This window comes from Aptenodytes forsteri, unplaced genomic scaffold, assembly GCF_000699145.1.
Source record: "Aptenodytes forsteri isolate BGI_AS27 unplaced genomic scaffold, ASM69914v1 Scaffold183, whole genome shotgun sequence".
NCBI classification, from domain to species: domain Eukaryota; kingdom Metazoa; phylum Chordata; class Aves; order Sphenisciformes; family Spheniscidae; genus Aptenodytes; species Aptenodytes forsteri.
In genome coordinates, this window is record NW_008795918.1 from 3,393,807 (window position 1) to 3,403,346 (window position 9,540).

A 9,540-nucleotide genomic window follows, 5' to 3' on the forward strand; every position below is an offset into this window, starting at 1 on the left:
TCGGGCGGCGGGCTGCCGTGGAGCCCCGCAGGGTTCTCTTTGGCTTTATTTTAATCGCTTTTGGGCCATTTAATTATAACTCGTTTCCTGCCCGGAGAATGCACTCAGCACTTCGTGCGCCGCGTTTATTTCCTCTGCTCTTTTTTTCCTCGCCATTTAGTATATTTATATATTTATGCATAAGGCTATTCTCCAGATTTTATATGGCAGTGTCCATGGTGGGGAAGAAAGATTACTGCAGATTTCAAGCATGTTGTTTTCAAAACAGTGGGGTTTAATGTGTATTTCTATTCTTGTGTGCATGAAATCTAGCACAATGACAGTGGGGGGGAAAAATAGGCTTATATTCACGTTCTCGCCATTCTGTGGATTGTTTGTTGATGTGGAGATCTTTTTTTTTTTATACACTTGTTTTTTTCTCTTAACCTTTTCTGTGCACGTCACAACAAACCATGAGGGTATTTAAAAAAACCCTCTTTTTTGGGCTGTATGATATCAAAATACAGGGAGTGTGGTGTATGTAGACAGTAATAGTTACATAATTTATTATCTCTTATTTTGTTGCTGGATATATGTCAGGAGCATGGAGGAAGTATTTATAACATTTTGTTTTTTTTTTTCTTTCTGGGATGCTGCGTGAGGGAGTCTTTGCGCTACACTACATTGCATTGGAATGTTTGTAAGAGATTCAGCCCTGAATCCCTCCTCTACCCGAAATTCCAGCAGGGGCCTTACCTTGCTTCACTTCATAAATGTCCAGGGCTGCTTCCTGTGTGCTCAAAAATTTCTTTTGTAGATTTTTTTTTTTCTTCTTCCCCCAACAATTACATTACTTTATTACTTTTTTAAAAAAAGTAAGTCAAACCATTATAAATATTTCAGTAGCAGTTATTCACGGCACTAAGGCACAGAAAGAAATCTATGTCATGGATGGATTAAAAAAACTTCTTCCTATATGCAGGTGAGCAGTTTGCCTAGTTCTTAGACTCCTTTGGAAAAATTTTCCTTATAAGATGATAGTGTGTGGTTGCAGCATTGGGCCATAAGGTATGATGTCATTAGCATATGAAAGGAACAAACCTAATGCTGCCTTTCAATTACCGCTGCTGTTAAGGCTCTAAATTTCCAAAAATGTGGATGCTTTCATGTCAGCTGGAGATACCACACTGGATGTTAGATGCTAGTCCGCGTGTGTGTATTTATCTTTCTATCCTTATTTATATCTTATGCTGGAATTTAAACATACCACTTCAAAATGGGCTCTGAGATTTCGTGGAGCTCATATGGTTGACTGGAGACCATTTTAAAAGTTATGCTTAGCAGTAGTTTAACTTCACAGAATTGTAGTTGAAAAGCCCTCCTTCCATTCATCTGTCTTTATAAACAGCCTTCTGGTGATGCCAGTGCAAACTCGTGGCATATCTTTCAGTCTTGTTGGCACTATGGAATTGGTTTGGCTTGGAGCATTTGCCAGTCTCTGCAAGGACCCTCTGCCTTCCTTAAAGACCTATTTACTATCTTGCTATTTATTTTTAAAGTCAGTTTAGCTAGTGGGCATTTCTATTTGTTTTACACTTCCAGTGCTTTTTCAAAACTGGTAGAATTCAGGGCCTTTAAGAAGCCCTATGATAGTACAGTGGGAAACAATGTACTGTTTTGTCAGATTTCCTGAGAAGAAATGGAATGAATTTTGTGTTGCCCCCTTTATAAGATTAAATAGTAATGCCTAACTGAAAAAAAATGAACTTTTTTGTTTATGTGCCAACATTCTTTAAACTGCACCTAAAGCTCTGTTGTGCTGCAAAATAAGGGGGCTTTCTGCGTATGGGACTCAATCTGCAGATTACATTCTTGAATAATTAAGTGTAATTACTTTTCCATTTTTTCTTTATTAATCCAACTCAGCATTTTGTTTTTTCAAAAACTCCTTTAGTAAGACAGAAACAGGATGCTTAGGCTATTGCATTTACTCCATTGGCTAACGTGTACCAATACAAGGGAGATGGTGACAAAACACCTATTTGGGTAATGTTACTTAATCATTCAAAATGAGATGTAAATATGTGCTTAAAATCAAGTAGCGTTGTTCAAAACCCCTTGTCTGAGACCATATCCAACAATGCTGCCTTTCATAGTATGGGATGCTCTGAGTAGCCGGGCCTAATTTTGTTTGATCCTGCTGTCATCATGCATAGCATGGTCATAGCCTTTGTCATCACATTGTCTGTTGCTGATCTTTTGGTTATATTACAAAGGGGGAGAGGCTGGAGTGAAGTTACTCACTCACCAGAAGGAAGAGTATTAATTTCATTGCCCAACAGATGGAACCGAATTGAACGTTCTATATGGAAGTCCTTCAACCTGAAAGGAAAGGAGGTGTACTCTTGCAACCTTGTGAGCCTGTGTTTTGGCACTTTGAAGCTAATGGTGGTATATGAGGCGTTTATCTAATCATATCAGGGCCCTCTGCAAGATGAGGGGTTGTTACAAATTATTTTGATATTTGAGTTTAGCATCTAAGAATAGTTCCATGTCACTTCCATTGAAATTGAAGTAAACTATGCACGGTTTATATAGACCTCTGTGATGGTCCTCCGCAGCAGCTTGTTTGTGATCAGTTGGAATATCAGTGATACTGAGGAAAAGGTTGAAAATGCCCGTTTCTCTGGCAGTAAGATCGACAATGGTGATAAAGCTTTGTGTAGCATGGACACGTGTTACAAAGGCACCTTTTCATGGGATGAGATGCCAAGTAGGATGTGATCCTAAAACACTAGTACTTGTAGAAAAGTTCAAGTAACACTTTTTTTTTTAATATTTTATACAAAAATGTAGACATCAGTGCTTGAAACCTGTGTCTTTTCTTAAAATTGATTGCATGCTTGGTGAAAGTAGCACAGTAGTTGCATGCTGTCTTCTGAGTACCTTGATAAGATTTCTGAGTAGTTGTGTTAAAAGACTGCAGTCAGATTGTGAATTCTCATAGGAAGTACAAGCCCTGGACTGTTAGTTCGAGATGTAGTCACTCACGTTACAAGTGTACGTGTTCTGGTCATCCCTTCCAACACCTAGGAATCCTATTATTTGTTTTGATAATGTTGGTGTTAGGTTTCCAAGTTCTGCTGACAGGATGTATGGATTTAGATTTCAAGGCAAATAGCTAGTCATAGCCTTCATATCTCTGTCTTATTTGTGGAGAGCTGTTCCTTCTTCTCACGATACCCTGTAGTACTGGGGAGAAAATTAAAAGTGACTGAGGCTAAACCTGATTTGGATGCAGACAGTTATGACTACTATCTTGATTGTGCCAGTATTTTGTGATATGTTACATTTACACAGTTTTATGTCACAACTGTATTTTTTTATGATTGAGGAGGACTGATGTGCTGATACCAGTTGCTTAATGGACAATAATACTTGTATTTCGTAATTTGTTTAGTAAATTTTCCCTGAAGTATGCAGTTTTGAAAAAAATAGATAATAATTACGTTTGAAAGATAGTTTTGAAAGATGAAAAGAAAATTTTGAAAGAGGATCTTTTCTTTGAAGTGTAGTCATCAACCTTTCTATGTGGCACAATTGCAGCTTGTGTTCTGGAGAAGCAGTAATAATTGAAATGAATTTGAAATTGAAATGCAAATCCAGCATTATTTGTCCGAAAGTCCCAATTAGTACAGTCAAGCCAAACTTAATGGTTGAAATAGTGCACTATTTGTCCTTTAGAATTAAGGAGGTACCCAAAAGTGGATGACTAATGGGTCTTCTGCGCTTTTGGGGGGGTTAAGGAGTCATTGTGACAGTTAATAGTTTGGGGTTTTGTTCTTTGTATTAACACTGGAAATGAAAAAAATCTTGAAAATAAAGAACAGGATGTTGAAATAAAAAAAAATTAACTACTGTTGAGCTGGTGTTTCTTGATGCTGGTGTACAACAAATCATGAGATCAGCAGACAAACTGGGGAGTAGTTCAGATAGTGTTTTGGTTCAGATTTCTTAAGGTGCGTGCCTCTGTTCATTTGTGAAGCTGTATATACACCCATATAATTTGACTTGTGGACTTTTAGTCATAAAATCTTTAATAACATTGTCAATATGCCTATATGCCTTGTATTGACCACCAGAGAAAGATATTAGGTAACAAAAATTAACATTTCGATAATAAGCCCACCTAAATACTGCATGGAGGACAGTCAAATGTGTTTTGTTAAGTGCTGTGGTGGCCAGGATCCATTGGCTGGGATCCACCTGAAAAATCAGATTAAAAGTTTCTGTGCTTGACAAATACAATGTCATTAGTTTAAAAATTCCCTGAAGGCTAGTATTGTAATCAGATGAGCCCAAAGCATGCAACAGTAAAATTCATTTTCTTCCAGGAATGACGAGCAGCATCTTTAAAAAAAGAAAACATTGACTGATCCTTGTCGGATAGACTAACCACAGTAAGAAAGAAGAGTTTGCCAGGAATGAATGTGGCAGCTGAAGCCACAGCACCTTACGGTGAGTGGATTGGATCAGCTGCAGCCTGGTGGGAAGCAGTGAGGTCTTTGAGGATCCTGCTGAAAGAACGCTCAAAAGTGATCATTCACTGGGTGCCCCATATCAAGGGCTTCACTAAATTGGATATTACAGATGCTGAGTATTGGCAAAATAGCAATAAAAAATTACAAAACCAGCAACTCTCTTTGGATCCTGATTGTCACAAAAAGGCATATGCCCATCTTTGTGTGATTCCTTAACTTTGCTCTCTCAAGAGCATGTGAGCTTCATAGTGCTAGGCTACAACATTTCAGCTTCAAAAGGTGTGCTTGGTAAGCTGCGTGTTTTCTTTGTTTAAGATGCATTTTAAAAACAGCTAATCTGATTCGTTGATCTTGTTATTCTTCTGCTAGATTACCGATTTGAATCTGTTTTGAGCTGACAGTTTGATAAGAGTTATTTCTCCCACTAGAAATAACAAAGAGTAGAGATGGTAAATTTATCATCTCTTTAAAATGTAGCCATAGCTACATAAAAAACATGATTTATGCTTCTTGAGTCATTGCTCTAATAAAAATGTCTACATTGTCTTCATGAACATAAATATTGTTGTCAAGGAAATAATTTCCCAAATACTTGTATTGCATAGGAAAATTACGAATGTAACTGTGGTGGGCTCTCTGAGACTTGGAAAACTTTCATTGGGGTCAGTAAGACTATGGCTGTACCCGCTGCCTGAGCAGGCTTAGAGCCTGAACTTGAATGCTGTCCCAGGGTTGTGGCACTGTTTAATTGTTAATGGGGTCCTTGGCATGCTTTTGGCCAGTGTCAGCAGCCCAAACGAGGCACAGCTCTGGGAAAGCCATGGACCAGGGACTATCCCAAAATGGATTATGGATAAGACAGCCCCATTTTGTGAGAGAGGAGCATTTAGCATGTGTGCTGTACTACATGGCTTCAGCATCTGTTTCCTGGCCTGTTCTGCATACGAGTGCAGATGTAGCCATAAAGATGCTGTTGTGTGTTTTTGGATAAGAAGCAGCTCCAATTGCATGCTGTTTACCTAGAGAAAAGCAAGGAGCCACTGTCATTTATGAGAAAGCAACACTTAAGAAAGTTTACTGCATATTGTTGTTTCATATTTGTGTGTCTGTATAAAAAAAAAACCCCACACACATTATTTCATGTAACAACTAGCTTCTTATGTTTTGAATAATGCCATGTTGCGTGATGTCCAGATTTTCCCAAAATGCTGTTAGGGTCTTGTAAGCATGTGTAGCAAAGTATCAGAACTAGAATAAATGTCAGGGTTCATGGTTGTCTTACATGGTGTTTGTCTCAAATGTTCACCTAATAATCTCTGAGTGTGTGGATATGACACCATTTCTCTGCTTCATTTCCTAAAAGGTGTTTTGACCTTCTTAGAGTGAAATAACTTCCAGCAAAATATAACTTAGACCTAGCTCAATGTTTATAAACACATTCTATTAACCTGAGTAAGTGTGTATTATGAACTTGCTCTGAACCTGGGTAAGTACGTGTTGTGTTGGGCTGTTAAGTGTGACAGGTTGATATTTTTCATTATGAAACTATTGGTTAATGTAAAGAGCCACCCTAAACACCATGGTGCTGCTGCTCAGCAATTGTCAATTGTCACGCTCCTTAATGTTCCACAGAATTCCAACAATTTCCACTTCTTGCCTTAGTTTCAGTGTCACACGTTTAGTTACACTGAACAGTTTAGATGTGTTTTTGTTCCTGATACCAAAGATGTAGGGGTTTTTTTTTTCCTCCTTAGACATTGTGTGAAACATACTGAATATTGTGAATTATGGAAGGCTGATTTTTCTAGAGTTGACTTATGCATACCTTTATAATAAATGGGTAAATAAAGTCAAATTGTCAGACTCGACGTTCTAAGAGGTGGACTAATCGCTGGTTTAAAATTTTACCCTTGATTTCCTTAATTGACTTTGGGTGGGTGTTTTTCGTTTGTTTACTGTATTGATGTGGGTGTTGTGTTAATTTTGCCATGTAGTCTTGAAAATAGTAATTTCCAGTGAGATCCTGTGTCTTTTAGAAACTGACTCACTGTTTTGGAAGAAATCTTTGCTTTTATGTTAAGTTGTTTCATTTCCTCAATACTGATACTGATACTGACTGTGTGCAAAGGCATAGACTTAAGTACTGAATTTCTAGCTAAGGTAAGTTAATAGGTAAAAGGCTTTGGCTTAGATACACTACAAAGAAGTCTGGTTTTGACTTATGTTGAACTTAAGACATGTTTGTCTCATCATGATAGGATAAATCACTAACTGAAACAATTAACTGCCAAGGCTTTACGAACATGAAGTTAGGAGGTTTTTAAAGCTTGCTTATGCAAGCCTCTTTTAAAGCTTGCTCATGCTTATCTCAGTTTGTAAAGAGTTTGAGGTACTATAGGTACAAAAAGTACGTTCAACACCTCTTGGCGTAAGCTTCATCAGTTGTCAGTTAGCTGTGTGGAGACAGCCCTTTATTAAGGGAAAAAAAAAAGCTAACAAGTTTTGTTTCTTGCTTCTGTCGATAAATTTAATGTCTGTTACACTTCTTGATTATAAGTGGGTCGGGTAAATAAAGTCACTATAAGGAGGACTAATGCATGTATTTAATTTTTCTTTTTATTTTAATGGAAGAACTACCATGTGTTGGCACAAAACAAGTCTGTTTTAATCTTATGGCTTTTTTTCGTACTGTAAATTGGTCATTCCTACAGTGCTGTTTTTTTTTTTTAAGTGACAGTCCATTTTAAATCTGTTCATAGAAGAAAATTTAAGCCTCAGGTCTTGTGCATATCACTCTGTCTCCTTTCCAAGGTTTGTGTTGCTATTGTCACCATGTAAGTGCTTTTCTTTCCAATACTTTGATAAAAATCCACCCAAACAAATGGGAGACTGCTGTGGAGGAACAAACCACAAGCATTGACAAACTCTCAAGTACTCAATCTGGAAAAATAGAAATACTTTTCCTCAAATTTTTCTTCTGTGTAGTTTCAGTTTTTTTGGTGAGGCTCTAATACATGCAAACTTTTCTGACAGATTAATGTGATTTTTAAATTAATGACATCCCTTTGTTAATGCGTAAGACAGTGTTGGCTATCTGTATATTAAACAAAGACTTTGTTAACTAACATATGCCTTGATTAACCACATGTGAAACATTTTTAAACAGAATAGAAACAATCTTTGTAAGTATAGATGACAAGGAGTTCAGTCTTCCAAACGCCTCAGAAATAAGAGAAGCCTGGAACACGTCGTATATCCGGATTTCATTTCCAAAGGAAAAACGTGCTGATTTAGTGTCTTAGCTGATTGTGTGTCATTTGGAAAACAAAAAGCAGTGTTGAAAGAGTAAAGGATTTAGCTTTCTACTGAATATTCACGAAAATAGCTTTGTGACTTGTGATGTAGGCTGTAAGTCAGCTGCAAGCCTTACTTGTCAAATAATTATTTTGATCTTAGTTTGCAACCCTAACATAAATTGATTAATGTTTACTCGTGTAAGCAGCCCCATGAAAAATCAATATCATAATCATTCCTTGTTAGTACAGAAACGGTTGTGAAGTCCCTCCCTGCCCCTGCAGTCTTGACTGCGGTGGGGGCAGGATGATTAGGATCCATACAGTATCACAACAGATTCTGATCGTGTGTCTTCTTGCTGTCGTGGTTGGCTTATCCTTCTGTTCCTCCTCTATCCAGAATACATTTTAAATGTAAACCTCATTCATTACTTCTTGGGAAACCGGTAATGAAGTCTTTTACTTTCAGATTGACAACCTAAGTCCAGTGCAGACTGTTGAAGCCTAGAAATTGTGTCTTCTAAGGGAGGAGAAACTAAGGGAAGTTTTGCATCCTGTGGAGAAAAAATGAGTCTTCTCAACTGAGTTCTGTACTTAACGATTTGAATACGGGAAGCTGGTCTTGTTGTAATACTATTGTTATTTTTTGAATGTTTTCAAACTTAACTGAGGTTTACTGAAAAAGGAAACACTTGTAGGCCTGATTCCAGCTAATGTAAATGGGCATAACGCTTAAGTGGGCTACTATGATTTACACTTCTTAAATCAGGCCAAGTACAGTTTAAGTTGTTAAGTGGATTAACAGAATGTAATCTGCTTTGATTGGTGTATCTGATCGGTTTTTTTCTTCGATCTGTGCAATGTACTAAGAAACTAGTTTAAAAACTTGGTGAAATGTAGTTTACTACAGAAGAATAGCAGAAGTATTGCGTGATACATTCACATTCCCTGTATATGGGGAAAAAGTTTTCTCATATGAATATCCTACTTTCCAAGTTACTCACTGGGTACCTGTATTACTGCACGTACTCTCTCATCTTTGTAAAACCTTAGATAGTTCAGTCTAACTGAACTTGATTGAAGACATTTTATGTCATTAAAATGTAAATGTAGGTAATCATACTTTGCATTTTTGTAGCTCTTCACTTAAAAGTTCAGTTCTTCTTGTTGTTAGTTACCTGGAATTAAAAATAGTCCATACGTGATCTCTAGAGCGTGAATATTCCAAGCTGTAGTTAGGTGCTACAGCCACGTTTTCATCTGCAGGTGATATTTTACTTGTTTATAGTTTGTATTAAATAGCGTGGCTAGAAATCTTACTGAGGTGAACAGAATATTACCTATTGTACAGTTAGCAGGAACTGAATGTGTAAGAGTGCAAACTGCTTTTTTTTTTTTTTTGAAAGAAATATAGAGTAGATTTAAGTATTTATCCATTATTCATACACGGTGTCCTGGTTTTGGCTGGGATAGAGTTAATTTTCTTCCTAGTAGCTGGCATAGTGCTGTGTTTTGGATTTAGTAGGAGAATAATGTTGATAACACACTGATTGTTTTAGTTGTTGCTAAGTAGTGCTTACACTAGTCAAGGACTTTTCAGCTTCTCATGCCCTGCCAGGGAGAAGCTGGGAGGGGGCACAGCCAGGACAGCTGACCCAAACTGGCCAAAGGGATATTCCATACCATGTGACGTCATGCTCAGTGTATAAACTGGGGGGAGTTGGCCG

At 37.4% G+C, this 9,540-nt stretch overlaps 1 protein-coding gene across 1 annotated transcript in view; it reads left to right on the forward strand.

Annotated features, from left to right (window-relative positions):
• The first annotated feature begins 4,428 nt into the window (after nucleotides 1-4,428).
• HECW2 (HECT, C2 and WW domain containing E3 ubiquitin protein ligase 2) overlaps nucleotides 4,429-9,540 on the forward strand; it is a 166,016-nt gene continuing 160,904 nt past the window's right edge. Inside the window, exon 1 of the mRNA XM_009284694.2 lies at nucleotides 4,429-4,497. The gene's annotated coding sequence lies outside the window, so the exon portion shown is untranslated. The remainder of the gene's footprint in view (nucleotides 4,498-9,540) is intronic.